This window comes from Crinia signifera, chromosome 9 (genome assembly GCF_055691185.1).
Source record: "Crinia signifera chromosome 9, ASM5569118v1, whole genome shotgun sequence".
NCBI classification, from domain to species: Eukaryota; Metazoa; Chordata; class Amphibia; order Anura; family Myobatrachidae; genus Crinia; species Crinia signifera.
In genome coordinates, this window is record NC_139225.1 from 88,978,668 (window position 1) to 88,999,781 (window position 21,114).

General features: G+C 46.0%; 1 long non-coding RNA gene across 1 annotated transcript; it reads right to left on the reverse strand.

Moving 5' to 3' along the window:
* Positions 1–6,668: 6,668 nt before the first annotated feature.
* Positions 6,669–20,368, reverse strand: LOC146036647 (uncharacterized). The gene is made up of 2 exons (XR_014460896.1): positions 20,247–20,368; positions 6,669–6,908 (listed from the first exon to the last, which is right to left on the reverse strand). It is a non-coding gene; the product is annotated as an uncharacterized LOC146036647 (long non-coding RNA).
* Positions 20,369–21,114: the final 746 nt, after the last annotated feature.

The following is a 21,114-nucleotide window of genomic DNA, read 5'->3' on the forward strand; positions in this document are numbered from 1 at the left end:
TCTGCAGCACTGGTCACTAAAAATTACTCCCCAAAGTAGTTGAAATAGACTTATAAGATGAAAAGATAAGTGACTCTGGGGCAGATGTATGAACCAGCATACTATTATGAATATTTTATCTTTCATATGTCTCCATCATACTAACTACTGGAGAGCCTCTAGTTAGGCGAATAGCAGTGCTGTAGCTTGGTTTGGGGCGCCCCCCGCTGTTAATGGGGGGGCGCCCCCACCCCACCCCCGGTTCCTCCCCCCCCCCAGGCTTACCTGTCTGCGCGTCCCGGCTCCCCTCCTGGCTTCAATTAATAATTATATGCAGACAGACCACGATAAAATGGCCGCCCCATACCGCAGACAGTTTCAGAGAACTGTCTGATTTATGGGGCGGCCATTTTATCGTGGTCCGTCTCCCAGGGGCGAATTTAGGGGTCATTTTTGTGTCCGCCCCCCCCCATCCCTTCTATTTTAATGTAATCATATATGTATATACATTGTTATTTATATATTTCATTAAAATTTAACTGAGTGTAGCCCCCCTCAATATTTTTTTAAGCACTCTGGACTGCTCACTGTATGGAGGACCCCGGAGGGAGGGAGGCACTTATTAGCAGTGTTCCCTCTAAGCTGTGCGCACGTGCGCGCGCACACACCTCGATGAGTGTGCGCACAGACATTACAACTGAGCGCACAAAGCAGCAGTAGTCCTTTTTGCAGTTGTGGACTCAATTAATGTGTGTTTCACCCATTAACTACATTGTGTGCTGTGTTTTGAATGTTTAAATGTTTAATATCATTTTGAAGTAAAGTTAACACATATGCTGAACGTCATTTTCCAGTTATATATAAGTGACGCACAAAAATGTAAATTTCATTCCAAAGTTGCACAGCCAAAATCTTTAGCCGCACACAGCCTTCGTAAAATTAGAGGGAACATTGCTTATTAGTACAGTGATTAGCACAGTGTCTCTGTCAGTCTCTCGCACTGTGACTGACTGAGCGCAGGGAGGATCTGCGCGCCGCTCTGCTCAGCTGCTGGATACACAGCAGCCAATAGACTGTGTGTGTGTGTGTATAGAGTAGCCAATGGGCGGGAGCCGGCAGCAGTGAGCCTGAGCCATTTCCGGACGCGCAGGGGGACCAACGGACCCAGCCACTAAGTGGTGATGTAATGTGCATGGCAGAGTGGGTGGGCAGTGGCGGGTGACGAGCGGCGCTGCCGTCTACATATGATAATTCATGTCGTCACTCGCCGCTGCCCACCCGCTGTGCCATGCTGCTATTTAACAGAATGTCAGCCTGCCTGCCGCCCTTAATTGGTGCCGCCCTCACGGGCCTAGGCACAAATCTGGCCCTGCCGTCTCCATAGAATTGATTGAAGCCAGGAGGGGAGCCGGGACGCGCAGACAGGTAAGCCTGCGGGGGATGGGGGGCGGGAGCATTACTATAGCACCGCAGCCCCCCCACATGCACAGCTCCCCCCGCGACCGCTGCAGTGCTATAGTTACGCCCCTGGCGAAGAGACTGAGGACAAGGAGTGTAACCTTGATTTTATTTATTATCTCTATATCTCCTTTTTTCACTTACTTCTTTTCCCTCACATCTGTTGGATAGGTGTCAGCGCACAAAGTCACTTATCTTTTCATCTTATGCGTGGGGATGTGTAATGAGAACACATCCCTCCGCTGCAGGAGAAATCCTTCCATGGTCACCGCCCATAGAACGATTTCTCCTGCCTTCGCAAATAGAAGTCAGTGAAAACTGACGTTTATTTGCATGCACCTGGACAAAGATGGGGCAGCGGGTGACGTCCTGTGGCATCAGCCACCCACCCCCAGCAGGCAGTTTTTGTGGGAACGCCCAGGAAACGCTGGCCATCCCCATGCGCCTGCCCCATCCCGATGCTTGCGAATAGCTTGGCAACTATGCAAGTCGCCAATGCCATTTGCAAAGGGGGGCTGCACATGGAGCATGTGCAATCCCCAAAACATCGGGCGGGGTCCAACTTGCTACATTGCGAGTCAACAAGAATCACCCCCTATATTCCTTGGCTGTAATATTTCTGGGGTCTCTTCGTATATGGCACGTGATGTAATGATGTCATACTTGCACATAATGGGATGATGCCATACTTAGCATGGTTATGGTATATTAGGGCTACAGTCAAAAGGTCAACCACTATTGATCGACATGGACAAGAGGTTGACACAATCAAAATGTTGACATGGATTTTAACAGTTAATGTTTTCCAGATCGCCTCACAGAATCACAAGTGAAATATATAGCTCCACCTGTGGATCTTTTAAAACGTACCAGTGAGTAATGAGTGCACCTGTGCACCTGCTGGGTGGGCTGGAAAATGTGAGCTGTTGGTTCGGGCATCACGGATGGTGTAATGGTTAGCATTACTGCCTCACAGCACTGAGGTCATGGGTTCAATACAAACCATTGCCCTAGCTGTGTGGAGTTTGTATATACTCGCCGTTCTTGCGTGGGTTTCCTCCGGGTGCTCCAGTTTTCTCCCACAATCCAAAAATATACTGGTAGCTTATTTGGCTCCCAACAAAATTAACCCTTAAATGTCTGTGTGCCTGTATATGTGGTAGGGAATATAGATTGTAAGCTCCACCGGGGCAGGGACTGATGTGATTGTTCAAGTATACTAATATGTAAAGCGCTGCGGAATATGTGTGCGCTATATATATATATATATAAAAGAAACTGTTAATAAATAAATAAATAATAAATAGCTCTCGAGGACTGGAGCTGGCTACCCCTGCTGTAGACCTAATGCCTGGATACCCTTAGCATGCATAGCACATCTGCCAGTGAGAGGGTAACCAAAACTTCATTCTTCCCAAACATTTCACCCTTAGAATCAAACAATGAAGGTGTGTAACAGTTAACCGAACTCATTTTTTCCCCACCAACCTGGATCTTGTGCTTTATTAAACAATACCCTCTCTGTTCTCTTATGCAATACTTAAAGTGAGAAAACAAAAGCTTCATTATACAATTTCCGAGGATCGCCTTATTGTGAGAACTTGGAATTCTGTCTCGCTATACTGAAGTGTGTAATCACCCTGCTCACAGGATTACGGTTAGAAGGACAAATAGCAACATATAAACATAAGTCATTTTTGCAGAAATGATGAGCTTTCAATAAAGGAACAATATGCTCCTATACATAGTTCAACTACTGCAGTTCACGTCTAAAGGTGCGTACACACGGGGGGAGATATATTGCTAGCAATATATTGCTTGCAATATATTGCTGAGCAATATATTGCTCAGTGTCTCTTTTTCAACAAGCGACCAGAGATGGTCGCTGTTGAAAACGAACCTCTGCCGGTGGTGCCGCAGAGGTAATTAGCTGGTCGCAGGAGCAAGCTCCTGCGACCAGCGATTACAATGGGGCAGAAAACGGGAGCGCGCACCCGGAGATTTATCGCCGGGGCACACTCCCAATCACTGGCAATATGGTCGCCTGCGACCATATTCCCAGCGATTATAGCACCTATCTCCCCCGTGTGTACACAGCATTAGAAAGGTATTTCAACACAGGTGATGGTAATTATATATCAGGGAAGAGGGAATCCCAGGAACAGAGCTTGTTGTACCTGATACACGTTGGAGGGTTTTAACTGCAGTTATGTATTTACAACTATCACCTCTTTTACACCAAAGCCCCAGGTCTGACCCGAGAGCTGGAACATAATAGATCCAAACCGGGTCAGACCCAGGACAGACCGATTTTCACCATGGCTCAGGTTATTCCCAGGTCTCTGCTGTTTAGGATGCACATGTGTAAGGTAACAGCCAAGGTCTACCACCTGTCCCAATGTCAATGGTCCCACCCCTGGACAGATCTCAGCCATGTAGGAAGCAGCGTATTATGCTGGGTACACACATACATATTTATCTGTCCAATATATCTGGTTGGAATAAAAATCTGGCAATGTATGGGAGCATATAAAACTCGCCCATTTGCTCCAGAATGCTGTAAGTAGTAATTCAGATAAATTGGTTAAAGTCATTTGATATATCAAATTAAACCAATCAATATATTTTATCCATTTTCCAGTATTTGGGAGCAATTGATCGTTTGTCATTTTCTCCCATACTCAGATTTTTGTTCCCACCAGGCAGATTGGCCAACTAAATCTGTGTGTGTGTGTGTGTGTGTGTGTGTGTGTACACACACAGCTTTAGCCTATGCCTGGGGTAGCCAACTCCAGTCCTCGAGAGCTACCAACAGTTTTCCAGATCTCCTCACAGGACATGTGATCTTTTAAAATGTGTTAGTGAGTAATGAGTGCACCTGGCAATCACACATTAAGAGGGTCCAGACCAGAGCATTGTGTCCCTCCTGGAGAGAGTCATGTTGGGAGGTATGCTAAGGTTGTCATGCAACTATAAGGGAATGGTGCTCCTGTAACATTTCTACACTGCCCACTGCCACTGGCGGCTGTATGGCAGCAGAGTGGCACATCGGGCAGGGATTGAGAGTCAACACTGCTGATCAGATTATGTACTATCCCTGCCCTGCAATGCTGTGCAGTGACCAGTGCCAGATTAAGGGCCACATGGGGCTGGAAATGTTCAAGGGTCTATGTGATGACAAGTGGAGTAGGGGATGCTAATGCCATGTAGAACTGATACACTATACATCCCTATGCTTATATATACCTAGGTACAAAATCTTTTTCTCCAAGCTCTAAAGGTACAGCAGCACATGCGTGGTTCCAGCTATGTTAATAGAGCTCTGCAGCACACCCACTGCTGCAGAGATAACCGGCTCTGTCCCAGGAAAAATACAAAAGAGAAACAGCGCTTGTCACATACTATAAGGGTTTGGTAATCCCAAACCAGCTGCAGTTGTGGTATATCAATATCACATAGCTGGGCTTTGTCTGTTCCAGGAACCAGAAGCAGTCATCTATTAGAATTAACTTAGGTCTACAGTCATTAGGTCGACCCCACTAGGTTGACTGGCAGGAAGGTCGACATGGGCCAAGGTCGACATGACTTAAGGTCGAATTTGCATAAAGGTCGACATGAGGAAGGTCGACTGGTCATAAGGCCGACATGGGTTTTTCACTGTTTTTTGAGCCGACATGTGCCGACAGGCGGTATTTCATGCCCTACCATCCACTAGGGCGTGGAGGAGGTTATTAAAGCTGTGGCGAGCGAAGCGAGCCACCGTGCCCGAAGCATTGCGAACAATGCGAGGGTCCGATTCTCATTGCCAACTGTGTCCATGTCGACTGTGTCGACATTCAGGTAAAAAAAACAGTGAAAAACCCATGTCGACCTTATGACCAGTTGACCTTCCTCATGTCGACCTTTATGCAAATTTGACCTTAAGTCATGTCGACATTGGCCCATGTCGACCTTAAGTCAGGTCGACCTTCCTGCCAGTCGACCTACTGTAGTGCGGTCGACCTAATGACTGTAGACCTAAGTGTGGTCTGACAGATGTACCGATTCCCAGGAACCCTGCTATCACCTGCAATAGGGGTTATGATGGTTCCCGCCTGGTCAGGGCCGGATTTGCCACTAGGCCCGTGAGGCATGGGCCTAGGGGCGGCACCTATTAAGGGCGGCACAATTAGGGTTACCACTGATCAGGCCCACACCAGAGCCTGGCAGGCCACAGTGTCCGTGTCACTGTCCGCCCACCCCGGGATGGCCCTGACAGAAGGAATCATGGTGCGTGCAGGCTCGGCTGAGGGAATGTCTGCGTGAGAGCAGAGCCGAGGACAGTGACGCGGTCGCAGCGCACTGTGTGCACGCACAGCTGACTGGAGCCAGTCCGAGTAATATACTGTGCCTATGCGCACTGCAGGACCCGGAAGTACAGTGCGCACTGAAGGGGAGACGCAGGAGGATGCCTCCCCGTGCATTGAGTACCACTATGCCACCAACGATCGGGAGACATGGGGAGTCCAAAGCACACTACACCACCAACGGAAGGTGCACACAGAAGGTAACCGGCAAGCGGGGTGGCCAAAATGTTTGTGCCTAGAAGCGGGCTGACCCCTAAATCCGCCCCTGCGCCTGGTACCACTGAGCCTGCTGATCTGTAAATGGGACCCACCAGGGAATACTGATACAGCGGGCTGCGGACAGCTCGATCTTGTGAGTCTGATTCTGACCTACCCGCTGTCACACCGCCTAGCTAGAGCCATGACAATTCACTGTGATCTCTGGTCCCTATAGACCGACTGAGAGTGATACTGTATGTACACACCATTAGTTTTTAAGGAGGGAGGGGACACCAAACTTCCACTTTCCTCTGGGCATTTGGGACGAGCTTATACCTCCGTAAGGCAGGGCTATTTTTCAGCAGGCTCCAGCAGGAACTGAGGCCCTTATTCTAGTTCACTCTTTCTGACAAAATATTTCTTAGATGGACAAAACCATTTGCACTGCAGGTGAGGCAGGTGTAAACCCCCACCCAAATCTAATTATCTCTGCACAAGTAACACCTGGGATGCAGTGTAAATCCCGGGGGTCGGGATGCCGGCGTTCAAAATGCTAATAAATACCACTGACAATAAGTCAGCCGAAGCCATCATTCTTTTGCCACTTAGCCTTCTAATATTTCTCCACAAAAAACTCAGATATTGTTTTTTTTAATGATTAAATTAAGAACATTTAAAAAAAAAACATAAACAAAATAATTTTATTTTTAATAATTTACACTTTTTAATTTTAATAAACATCAGTACATACATCACTGGTTAATATATTGGACCATCACAATTACATTTTCCTGGTGGTTGCTCCTCCCAGCAGCCATTGGGTGTCCACAGGGAAGGTTTTGGTTTTTGCAGTATTGGTGATTCTGGTATAGTGGATCGACCGCATCTGCAGCGAAAATCATGTGTTCGACCACTCTAGTCAGTTGTCTAAAAATAGACGCAAGTGTTAGGTCGACAGGAACGTGATAGACAGGAATCGTGATAGACAGGAACGTGATAGACAGTAATTGTCGCCTGGAATGTTATAGTCACTAGGACGACACAAGCTTTTCACGATATGGAGGTCTATAAAGACATGGACACCCTGTAAGTGTACTGTGTCGCCTTGCATGGCTCGCTACGCTCGGCACACTATGGCCCATATTCTGATCTGATTGCAGTACAAATTTGTTTGGAAAATAGGCAAAACCATGTGCACTGCAGTTGGGGCAGATGTAACATGTGCAGAGAGAGTTACATTTGGGTGGGGTGTGTTGACACTGAAATCTAAATTGCAGTGTAAAAAGTGTAAAAAGTAATGCAGCCAGTATTTACCCTGCACAGAAACAAATTAAAACACACAAAATGTAACTCTCTGCACATGTTACATCTGCCCCACCTGCAGTGCACCATGGTTTTGCCCATTTTCCAAACAAATTTGTACTGCGATCAGATCAGAATTAGGACCTATTAGTGGTAAAGTTACTAAAATCAAATGGGTACGAATGCACCCATTCCATGTGAACTACGGCTGGTACTCGATGCCTGGCACATTTGCAATCAGCCGAATTCGGTTGATTTGCCATATTTCTATAAGGCAAGGTCAGCTGATTTTGGCTTGCGAATGTATACACCGTTGATAGAACATGGCCGTATATGGCCATTGTGTTGTATGTGATCAGGAAATGTAAAATTATTTGTATTGCTGAATTCAGATATGACTTCAGCAGTAAATATGAATAACAAGTAGACCATGTTTTTGTGGAGTATGTGCCTGAAGCCTGCATGGATCAGTCAGATAGATAGGGAATATATAAGGAAAATAAAAAAATAATAATAAAAGAAATATGGTGCAGTCACCCTGCCCGGTAATTACCAGCCCTGGGCTCATTGAGCCGGTCCTGGTTGCAGAAATACCGGGTGAAAAAAACCTGGTCATTGCGTACAAATCTGAATCAGGCATTAGGTCTTATGGAAGTAGCTTAATACTTGTGTCACATTGGGCGGGATGTACTAAAGGGAAAATGCGGTAAAACTGAGGTTTTACCGCATTTTCCTATGTACTATTACCCGTCCGCCGTTTTTTTCCGTTTGCGCCAGGCAGGGTATCGCCACCCTATAGATGCCTATGGGCTTCTTTTTGCCGGCCGCCGCAACCCCTTTCCCCCTCCCTTGGGCTTACCTTCTTGCAAGTCCTCTAGGACCCCGGAAGGTAAGCCCTTCCTCCCCCTATCAATGCAGCCGGACATCCTTTCAGCTGAGGGGGGGGGGGGGAGGCGCCGGGGACAGCCTGCTTAGCTGTCCCTGGCGTGTAGGCATCAGGAGCCGGCAGGGAGGAGACGGAGCCCCACCGCAGACCACAGTACAGGTATCGTGGGGGGTCTCCGTTACCGCTCCGCAATGCCAGCCGCATATGTGAGTACATATGCGGCGGACACCCGGCGAAGGGCGGCGATGTATATTAATACATTCCGCCCATTGCAAGTAGACTAGCTGCACACATATAGGAGATTAAACAATTTTTGTGTGTCCAAATATTTTTTAACCTATGAAAGGGACTTTGAGAGTGTCATGTGATGTCATGTCACGAGGTAGTCACACAATGCTCCTCCGGGGAAGTTTTGGATTGGCAGGATATATCTATAGGACCCCCTGTGACCTTCTAGGGCCTAGCCAGGTGCCTAGGTTGCCCTGTGGAAAATCCACCTGGGTGGTGCACACATTTGTGGGGGAAAGGATGAAGCGCACACATTTGTGGGGGAAGGGATGAAGCGCACACATTTATACGTGAAAGTATGAAGCGCACACATTTATAGGTGAAAGGATGAAGCGCACACATTTATAGGTGAAAGGATGAAGCGCACACATTTGTGGGGGAAAGGATGAAGCGCACACATTTGTGGGGGAAGGGATGAAGCGCACACATTTATAGGTGAAAGTATGAAGCGCACACATTTATAGGTGAAAGGATGAAGCGCACACATTTGTGGGGTAAAGGATGAAGCGCACACATTTGTGGGGGAAAGGATGAAGCGCACACATTTGTGGGGGAAAGGATGAAGCGCACACATTTATAGGTGAAAGGATGAAGCGCACACATTTGTGGGGGAAAGGATGAAGCGCACACATTTGTGGGGGAAAGGATGAAGCGCACACAGTAACAGGAATTTGTGTTCCATGACGGCGCAGCAGTGCCTAGTGTCATTATTCTATATTAAACGGGTAATTTAGACCTTCTCCCTATTCAAATATGCACAATACACGGCAATCATAATCGAGAATATATTATCCCACAGGACACCATCCCAGGAACCCACTGCCAATGTAAAATCTCTGGGCACCCGTTCATTGGCACATATTACAGAGATTGGCACGCTGGGAACATGTCACATATTTACAGGAATAAATACACTATGCATGTATTCATTGGCACACTGGGCACACTCTGTATTTACATGGATAGACACATTTACAGATATAGACCGGGGCACACATTATCGTCTCACTGGGCATATACGTTTCAGGGGTGTACCCACTGGGCACACATTATCATCTCCCTGGGTACACATTTACAGGGGTATACACTAGGGCGGAGTGAAAAACTGAAATTGAGAAAATCTAAATCGGCTAGTGTGGGAAAGTTGTGACTTCACCTGAATAAGAAACGTGCAAAAGCTTCTTTGATCTGAGTCAACATCTTCTGTTCTGGCAAGAGGCCTGACGTTTCACATTTTAGGTGAAAATGATGAAAACTATGAAGATGCTCCGATCTAGTTATAATTATGTCAGGATGTCTTAGAGTGGTTCATTAATATACTTTAGCATAGTAAAAGAGAGTACGAGATTGTCCTAGTGCAAAGTGACTGACTTTGGCGGGAGAAAAAATCCCTGATAAATCACCCATTTTCATGGTTTCAATTGTGAATATGGTGTTTTCTCCGGAACGTGTTTCTTTTTTGGGGGGGGGGGGGCAGAGGATGCTCTGTAATTGATGTGATCAAGAAAAGAAACTTGGTTAAAAAAGCAGGTTAAATCCCTTTTGTTTGCCTCTATTAGAATAGTGCACCTACAGATGGGGCCGGGCTCTTCTTCTTTGCTGGCGAATCGCCAGAACGTCACCGCTGGCCATCTGCCAGCAGCCTGGCTCGCCCATGACTGAGAGGCGCATGCGTCTAACGGGCACGTGCATCTCAATCTCCATCGGCGGGGCGACGGGAACCCTGTCCGTCTCCGCTTCAGGGAGACGGACAGGGTTAGGGGGGGGGGAGGTGCCGGCGGTAGCGCTGGAAGCGGGACGCGCGCGCGTCCCCTTCTCATTATACAGATGTCGGCTGGCGGGGTATGTCGGCTGGCGTCGCCATCGCCATCCCCTGCAAAGATGAGCCATGCCCCATCTGTATGTGTCTTCTAATGCCCAACAAACTCTTTACTGAATGCTCTACACTCTGTTCTTTAGGTGCAGGATTTAAAACACTTCTGTTTATTACAGAACTGCTAATGTCACCGCCTTACTTTAATACATGGCATGGGTGGGCTCCCACTGTAGCTCTTGTTCACACTTAGAACTCCCATCTTAGTAAATAAACCTCTACTGAAGATGGGATGCCCATAGCAACCAATATATATATATATTGCACCTACTTATTTATTAAGTACCTTTTAGAATATAATCGATAGAATCTGATTGGCTGCCCATAGTATGCAAAAAGAGCGCATATGCTGTATGGTATGGGATTCTGTCACTGTGGGGGGAGATATTGCATCTAGGGGCAATACCTCGCACAACTGTATAGGGCCTCACGTTGCTGAGAGCGATCCTCAGAATATCCACTAAAAATGCCAGCATCGCTCACAGCGACTGTTCTTTTAGTATAATAAATAAATACAGATACAGCCAAGTCAATTCATTAAAGTTTAGATAAATATTGCACCCAAAAAAGAAAAGCTGTGAGCGGCGCTGGCATTTTTTATGGATATTTTGAGGATCTCTCACAGCAACACTGACACTCACAGTATTATCAGTGCAGGTGTTAGTGTAAAACTATGTAATCAAATATTTAGTAAATCTGTCAGTTTCCAACATGCCCCCCAAAACCCCAGGTTAAGTTCTGGCAGTGATTCATAGTTGACAGTCTGTTTACCATGGCAACTGCAGTGATAGGACACTTGCACATAAGCCCCGCCCACTTCCCCAACTGCCACCTGAGATGCTGGGTAACTGCTTGGCGCAGACAGTCGGTTACACTCTCCTGGAAGGAAGCAGAAACTGAAGAGGTTTGTTTTAATCAGAAAGGTATTTGTCACAGTGGCCCCCCATATAGCCGTACCCCAACACAGGAATACTGAAGAGGGAAACCGAATTATAGGGAAACCTACTGGAGAGATGACAGTCCGCTGCCACTTCACATGACAATGGTACAACATTTTACATCTTTGTATATCTGAGATTGTAGTTTTCAGCATTTCCTAAACTCTGTTGCCATTACTCTGTGTCTTAAAGTGTGTACACACGGTGCGATTATCTTTCCATTCAATCCCGATTGGATCGGATCCGACAGCAAGCAAAGCACATTAGATTTTGACTGAATAGTCTATATGCCCATTCGATCCCAATCTAGTGAGGACACGCTTTGGGCTCGAATCGCCATTGAAAGTGGTTGTACATGTGCGATTCAGACTAATGCTGGGTACACACCAGGACGACTAGGGCCCGATTCTGTCAATTTAGATCCAATTCCGACCGGTTGTATGCAGATTGTATGTACTATCGTGTGTTTTTGACATTTATTTGATCCGATTCCGATCCAATGCGCGTACACGCCACTCGTTTGGTCGCATCTTTGGTCCTACGTGCTGCAGGTAGGATCCGGCAATCCCAGGCCGACCGACCGTCAATCGTATGCAGATCGTGAGTGTTTTTTGCCGCCTCCGTCGTTTGATCCAGCCTATTTGAGTGGCATTTCCTAAACACTCCCCGGCGCCATGTTTTTCCACATAGCAAACAGTGCTGGCGCAGCAGTTGGACTCTCCTTCTTGTCTCATCTCCCAGAACAACATCCTGGTATGTTTGCACTCCCAATGCTCTCCTATGCATGCCCACTGTTGCCACCAATGTATATAGTGTGTATAGAGCACTGGTTTGGCAACCGTGCACCCGACCATGTCACTGTTTGCTCGGGTGGGCCCCATGTGTGTATATATATATATAAAACCATTGTCCACCATTGCAGTATTCCATGCACTCCTCTCTGCTAGGCCCCATTCACCTGTGTGTGTTTGTTTGTGTATATATTGATATATACATATAACCATTGTCCACCATTGCAGTATTCCATGCACTCCTCTCTGCTAGGCCCCATTCACCTGTGTGTGTGTTTAGTTTGTGTATATATACATATAACCATTGTCCACCATAGCAGTATTCCATGCACTCCTCTCTGCTAGGCCCCATTCACCTGTGTGTGTGTTTAGTTTGTGTATATATACATATAACCATTGTCCACCATTGCAGTATTCCATGCACTCCTCTCTGCTAGGCCCCATTCACCTGTGTGTGTGTTTAGTTTGTGTATATATACATATAACCATTGTCCACCATAGCAGTATTCCATGCACTCCTCTCTGCTAGGCCCCATTCACCTGTGTGTGTGTTTAGTTTGTGTATATATACATATAACCATTGTCCACCATTGCAGTATTCCATGCACTCCTCTCTGCTAGGCCCCATTCACCTGTGTGTGTGAATAGCAATCTGAACAATAAAATGTATAGTGGTTTTCATAAAAGTTTATTAACATTTTAAATACTTAAAACATAGGTAAACTGGTAACTATAACTATAAAAATTTAAATATGAAACAAAACATGGATATAACTATAACAACTAAAATGGTTTTATCTTTTTACAGTCCAAATGTCCAACGCAAAGGAACAAGAGTTTTTAGAAGGGTTTATAGAAAAATATCGTTCACATGAATGCCTGTGGCGAACAAAATCCAAAGAATATTCAAACAAAATGAAAAGAAACCAAGCCTTGGAGGACTTGTCTCGCTACAGTCTCCCATTTCACCCAGAGGCCAATGTTGAATGGGTGCGGAAACGCATCCAGAATCTGCGCACGGTGTTCTTAAAGGAACACAAGAAGGTGGAGGCTGCAAAGAAGTCTGGTGCTGGAGTCGACGAGATGTATCAAACATCGCTCTGGTACTATGATAGGTTGACGTTCACCCTCAGCCAGGAGTCGATGAGGACAGGAGTAGTCCTGATGGTCGAACAGGAAAACCAAGAAGTCACGGCGCAGGAGGAGGAGAATTCACAGTCTGCATCGGTGAGTCTATTTGTTGGGCTATCTAATTGATTCCTCCTGCCAATCCACAGCCCCCTCCCCATTAAAGTAGGCCATGTACTCTTCCCTCACCTGTTTGGCTCGTGCACTCCCTGTGAAGTGTTGTGTTGGGGTTTGCAAAAAGGATATCTGCACTACCTCCTCTGGCAGATCTTGGTCTTCTTGGAGTGCTGTGCCTGTAGCCCTTTGCTGTGTGGCTTTTCTGCGGAGCAAATTGTGAAGGACACAGCACGCCGTGACAACCCAGTCAATTTTGTCCACCCTCAGGTTAATGGCAGTGTGGAAAATGCGAAACCGGCTAGCCAGGATGCCAAAAGCATTTTCCACAACACGCCGTGCCCTGGATAGCCTGTAGTTGAAGATCCTTTTGTCATGGTTCAGGCCCCTTTGCGCATATGGCTTCATGACATGCTCGTGCAGGACAAAAGCCTCGTCTGCCACAAAAACAAAGTTAAGCCCCTGTTTAGTTTCCTGGACAGACGGCAAGTGAAGGGTGTTCGCTATGAGCCTTTCTTAGAACTTTGTGTCCTTGAAAGTGCCACCATCCGATGCACGGCCATTCCTTCCTACATCCAGGAAGATAAACTCATAGTTCGCATTAACAACAGCCATTAGTACAATGCTAAAATAGCCCTTGTAATTAAAGTAGTAGGAACCACTATTGATAGGCTGGGCTATGCGGACATGTTTGCCATCAATGGCTCCACCGCAATTTGGAAAGTTCCATCGCTGTTCAAACTCCTCTGCGATGACTTTCCATTCATTCACGCTGGTAGGGAACTGAAATTAGAAGTAAATAGAATTGATTAGTAAACATGTTCAATTTTTTTACAGCTTGGTGACTACCCACCTGCAACCCCAGACCTATCTGTCCTATCTGATAATGCATGCACATCGAGCGAAGCTCCTACTCCGGCACGCACTCCGCCACCCACCCTGGAACCCACTCCACCGTGCCAAAAAAATGCGTGGCAAAGGAAAAAAAGGAGAAGCAGCAGCACATGAAGAATTTATGATGCGGGCACAGCAAGTCCTGCAAAGAAACCCGGACAAACATGACAACTACTTCACTTATGTGGCAGAGTGTGTTCGCAACATGGCTCCGGACCAGCAACTTACTTTTGAAAAGTTATGCATGGAGTTGGTGTATAATGGCAGTTTAGGGTATCTCAACAGTGGCACTGAAATAGTTGGCATGGGTAGTGCACCAGACACACCACTGTCATTAGAATCACCAGTGCCTACTCCGCCTGCCACCGTACCACCTACCACCGTACCAGGCCAGTCGAGCACAATTCCAACACATACCCAGTCAACACCTACACAGCCTTCTCAACCCCCCCAGTACCGTCAATTCTACAGTTCTTTACTGATAGAAGATCCAGAGTCTCCTGTTTTTGAGGATCTGTCTTAAAAAATAGGCTATTCTATCATTTACCATCGACATGGTTTCAGCTGCAGGTATGTGATGGCCACTGCTCACATGGCGTATGGCGCACATCAATGGGGCCGGGACCATTGCATCTGCGCCATGCGCCATGTGGGCCGCAGCCTTTACATATCTGCAGCAGACATCCTCTGCCACACAAGGGCCACAGTGTGTTTTTTTTTTTTTTATATGCTGCTACCTGTACCTGCATTACCAGAGGGAGAACAGGATTCTCCTCAATCTGGAGAGCAAACTCCATTTATTGCCCTTTTGTCTTTGCCAATAGTATGGGGTACTGTGCGGCAGACATGGTCTCAGCTGCAGGTATGTGATGGCCACTGCTCACATGGCGTATGGCGCACATCAATGGGGCCGGGACCATTGCATCTGCGCCATGCGCCATGTGAGCCGCAGCCTTTACATATCTGCAGCAGACATCCTCTGCCACACAGTACCTTATCCCTACTGTTGTAAAGGTGCCCACAGACGCATCAATTATCGAATGCGTTTTGTATTTTTTAAGCACAGATTGCATCTTATGTACGATTATTGGATGGTGTTTATGGGCTTGTGCGATGCGATGCGCGTTCCCAGGAGCCCGATATTGTATGTCTAAAAAAGTACGTGCTGCACGTACTTTTTAGACTACATCTGAAATTTAACATTACAAACATGGGTTCATCACATCTCATCGCATGCATCCAAGTGCACATCTCATAGCAAGCAGGAAGAAAAATTGTATAGAACCATTGTACAGACAAAAACGCATAGCACAGTACAATTGTAGCATCTGTGGGCACCTTAAGGGCCTGTTTCAGAAGTTACCAGAGTGTCTTTTTTTTTCTTTTTATATGCTGCTACCTGTACCTGCATTACCAGAGGGAGAACAGGATTCTCCTCAATCTGGAGAGCAAACTCCATTTATTGCCCTTTTGTCTTTGCCAATAGTATGGGGTACTGTGCGGCAGACATGGTCACAGCTGCAGGTATGTGATGGCCACTGCTCACATGGCGTATGGCGCACATCAATGGGGCCGGGGCCATTGCATCTGCGCCATGTGGGCCGCAGCCTTTACATATCTGCAGCAGACATCCTCTGCCACACAGTACCTTATCCCTACTGTTGTAAGGGCCTGTTTCAGAAGTTACCAGAGTGTCTTTTTTTTTCTTTTTATATGCTGCTACCTGTACCTGCATTACCAGAGGGAGAACAGGATTCTCCTCAATCTGGAGAGCAAACTCCATTTATTGCCCTTTTTTCTTTGCCAATAGTATGGGGTACTGTACGGCAGACATGGTCTCAGCTGCAGGTATGTGATGGCCACTGCTCACATGGCGTATGGAGCACATCAATGGGGCCGGGGCCATTGCATCTGCGCCATGCGCCATGTGGGCCGCAGCCTTTACATATCTGCGGCAGACATCCTCTGCCACACAGTAGCCCGTACTTATTGGGAAAGTTTAAACTGGGTCATACATACTTAAATGTTTATATATAGTGTGTGTTTTTGTACAATATCTTTTATATATGGTATTATAATATATTTGTGTTGACACAATAAATCTATTTACTATTTTACATGTTTTACCTATGAAAGGCCTAAAAAACCTGTTTCTGTCCTAGGCCTAAATTATAAATAAAAATATTTTGTTTGTACAATAAAGTGTACGGTGTATATTTCATCCTTACCTTGCAATACTGGTACTGCAGCACCTTCACAATGGCTTTGCAGGTCTCCGGGATGATGAGGCCCAAAGCTTGCGGGGAGATGAGGGATCCAAACTTTAGGTCAGCAAGAGACCGTCCTGTCGCCAGAAACCTCAGGGTCACCACCAGCCGTTCCTCAGCAGGGATAGCCATGCGATACTTGGACTCCTGGGGAGTCACCAGACGCAGCAATTCCTGGAATGTGGCATCATCCATCCTCAAGAAGTTACGAAAATCGTCTGGGTTACTTTCCCTGATGTCCCTGAGCAGTGGCATGTGCGAACGAGTCTGACGCTGAAGTAGCCACTGCTTTGTCCAGCATGATCTTTCTCTCCTGCGCTGGGCTCTCTGACGCCTGAGCTTCAACACTGCATAATAGAGCAGGTACTGTTGCTGGTGACTACCCATCACTGCATTCTCCATAGTGCAGGGTTAAAAGACACTTTGTAATGGCAGGCAAAACAAAGTAATGTGTAAATAGCTATGTCAAGCGTTCAGCAGGTATAAACCAAGCCTCACTAGTAACAAAGCAGAAATACACTGGTTTAAAATGGCTGCTGCTATTCCTATCTCCCTCTGCTAGTCCTATCCCCCTCTGCTAGTCCAGCCCCTTCATTCAAATTTCAAAGGCCAATCTGACGACGGTCGCATGTGTTCTTGCAAAAAAACAAAAACCAGCGATCCGATTAACGACCATCGCGGGCGAATCGGGATCGGATCTAGATCGTTCCGCAAAAAAAGCACAATTTTTGCTAATCGTTTGCTGGGGACTGCCTGGGAGCTCCCGGGAAGTCCAAGGGAAATCGTTCCATGGTCGTCTATCGGTCGTGGACGACGGTGGTCGTCCTGGTGTGTACCCTACATAACTTTCAATTCTGTATAGTCCAAATCAGATAGAAAGTGACCGTGAATCGCACCGTGTGTACACAGCATTACACATACTTTTATAATCAATGTATTGCAGTTAGGTAAATATAAATGTACTTTCTAAATAAAATGATGAATATAAAAATACAAGTACCTCAGCATAGGTACATAGGGGGGTATTCAATTGCAGCCAATTTTCCCAACTATTGGGCGCGTTTCTGCGCATGTGCAGACGTAGGGTGCATGAACCCTACATAGCCAGCAGGGGGCGGAGAAGGGCGGGGGGGCGGTAGGCTGCCCCATTACTATATGGGAACACCCAGCATTATGTGGGCATTCCCATAAGAACACTGGGCATGACGCCATGACGCAGGTGCGGGGGGCAGGCAGCTGACATCACCGGATGTCAGCTACCCGCCTATATCCGCCCCGGCGTGCACGCTTATGGAAGTAACTTGAAAGTCACTTTTATATGCAAGTACCTTACACAACTTTCGATGGCGGTAGGCTGCCCCATAACCATATGGGAACACCCAGCATTACATGGGCATTCCCATAAGAACACTGGACATTCTCAACTATTGAAAAATCGGCACTTTTTTGCCGCCCTGGATACTTTCCCATAGATAGAAGTGGGTGGTCAGGGGGCTTAATGATGTAAATGAGAGAGCTGGCCCCAGCCCCTGATGCACAGTGATGCTAATTAATGGCCCACGAGAATGAACTCCAATATCAGCCCCATAGCAATAACTTACCTTCAGTTAAAAATATTAGGTACTTATGTAATATCTGGGCTCCCGTTTTTCTTATGAGACCGCGTCCCCTCGCAGGGCTCGCTGCGCTCACCACGCTTCGGGCACGGTGGCTCGTTGCGCTCGCCACACTATATAAATTCAACTCCATGCGTAGTTGGATAGTAGGGGTATGTAAAAATGGGGTGCATTTAACATGGGAGTCCAGATAATACATAAGTACCAAATATTAATATCATTATATATATATTTTTGTAAAATAGTTAATTTTAGGAAAAATACTAGGGACTTCCTATGGTAGCCCGGTGGCACTACTCTGCGGACTAATTATGCAATTAGTGTAGTCTGTAATTACTCACCTTCCTCAGCGGTGTTATCTGTATTCAGAGGAGACTTTAGGCCTGATTCAGACCAGTTCGCTAGGTGTATACTCGCAGCCTAGCGAACAGGAAAGCGCAGCCCCCAGCAGCACCAGCTAGCATGAGAGGGCCGAAGGGGAGAGAAATCATTCGATGGTCGCTGACGACCATAGTCTGAACTGACTTTTATTACCGGCAGAGATGGCCGAATTCGGGGCGGGCGCTGAGGTCATGTGACGTCAGGAACCCACCCCGAGCACGCATTGAATGAAAGGGTCTGAATAGGCCCCTTTGTCTTCTGCAGCAGCGGTGAGAACAGTAATGTTTGTATGTATGTTTGGAGCCGGTCGCTAGGTGAACTACATCTCCCAGCAGCCAGTGCGTCGCCAAGCAGCCCTCTCCTCAGTGTAAAGCTTGTGGGGAGTATAATTATTTTACACTATTGTCAAAGGGCATTTATCACTGAAAACACTCCAGCAACTATAATTTCAGTGTATACTACATGCATCGGGAGCACACGTACCTGGCAAAAGCATTTCTATTTTGAAAAACCTAACTAATGAATGAAATCCCCCAACTGTGTGTGTGTGTGTGTGTGTCACTTGTGTACTATTGGAGGGCATTATGTTTCTTCACAAACTAGTAAGAGTAACTACACTATTGGATTTCCATCTTCCTATCTTTATTTTGTTTTCTTGATCTGTTTTAGGTTGAATATTAACAATAATGGCAAGTATTTTGTAATGCAACTTATTAAGTATTTATCAAGTGACTGCCCTAGTCGGTAACTATTTGTTACTCCCTACAAAAGGATTTGTACTATCAGTGCCACAAAATCCCTAAATCCTCTTCAATATGGCAGAAACATCAAATACGGCCATCGACTAAAACCTCAACATTCATTGCCATTAAATATCAAATTGATTTCTGGGGTATGAAGCCCATGGTCATCATTTGTCTAAAAAATTCAACTCGTCCCTGACCACCCATAAAAAATAAGTTCTCCGAGGCGTATTAGTTTGTGTAAAAGAGGCAATCACACCTCTTTAACTGCATGCACCTACTTTTTGGGTCATGCACAGACAGAGTGAAGTCCCGCAGCTTACACTATGAAAACTAGTGTAGTGCTCACTCTGCACCTGTCCCAAATCGTCTGCAGAGTACAACAAGCAGAAGAGCTCAGGGAACTTCTTACAAGATCAGAAACTATCTCCCAATCTAAAAAGCCAACGATTAACAGGATTACTGAAATACCCAAGCCATCGTAAGTTTACCTGTACCTCACTATGTAGTAAGACTATATTGTTACTAATGTTCTTCTATTCTGAAATGGAAACGAACGTCATTGTATCCTTATTTCAGGGTGAAAAGTTATCAGACCAGCTCACAGATGGGCCCAGATTCTATGGAGATGAAGACCTAAACTTTGAACACATGCAGGGGGTAAGTGTTTAACAGCAAGGCCGGAGATTGCGTCTCCATCTTGTTCAAAACTATTCCAGTGCTTTAAGTGTAGAATGATTGCAATCATCATGACAAAGACCGTCCAGGATCTTCATCATTGAGATTGCATTTTTCTTGCATTTTTCTTTCTATTAACCAAATATTTAATCAATCTCAGCGCTTTCTATGACCTGGCAAAACATCTGGGATCACGGGGAAGTTTAGTACAGCCAAAATAAGCAGAAAAATGTAGCTAACATGCTGACTCTGGTAAGTAAATCAAATATCTGTTACAACGCCCCAAAAGAAGGTAAGTGCATTTTGACTTAGTATATTTGAAACATATTCCTTCTGTGCAATGGAAAATTGATTGCATTCACTTACCTATTTACTTGTCTTCTTAACCAATAGGTAAACGGAGCCCTGCTGTATCCCCCTGGGAGAAGAGAAAGGTGCCGGGGAAGCCGCGGTATCCTTTCTGGCCTGGCAGAAAACACCCTCCTGCTGGAAAGAGGTACATTTCACTTAGTTTCCAACCAAAACACTATTAGAATGCATAAAAGAGCAAGCTCCTGGAACCATGGGAGTTTTATAGGGGCTAACTATTTGTTACTCCCTATAAAAGAATTTTTAATAACAGTGCCACAAAATCCACTAAAACCTCTCCAATACACCGGTAACCAGTGGTCGAAGTGGGGCGGTATACGGGGGTATGGCATACCCCCAATTTAATCTGAAGATAAAAAAAAAAAAAAAATTTTCCCCCTCAGGATGCTCTCTGATCACTCAGCAGCACATATTGTGCTTTTGTAATACCCCTGTACAACGGGGCAGTCTGGCAGGGGACGTTGATGGACAGGGGGGTGTCCGAAGGTGCGCACTATATTCACTCTTTACTTTTACATACCCCCACTTCAAAATTTCCATACCCCCACTTCAAAATTTCCACTTCGACCACTGCCGGTAACAAATGATCTTGCGTGCACAAATGACTTTTTGTTGTTGCATAAACACAAACATAAAATACGGCCAACGACTAATACCTTCAACACCGGCGTAACATTCGTCACCAAATTAATTGCAAATTGGTTGCTGGGAAATGAAGCCCATGGTTATCGTTTGACCAAAATTTTCCAACTCCGCGCTGACCACCCACAAAAAATACGTTCTCAGAGGCGTATTAGTTTGTGTTCTGGTCAGCGGACATTTTAAAAAGGGCAATCGCACCTCTTTAACTGCATGCACCTACTTT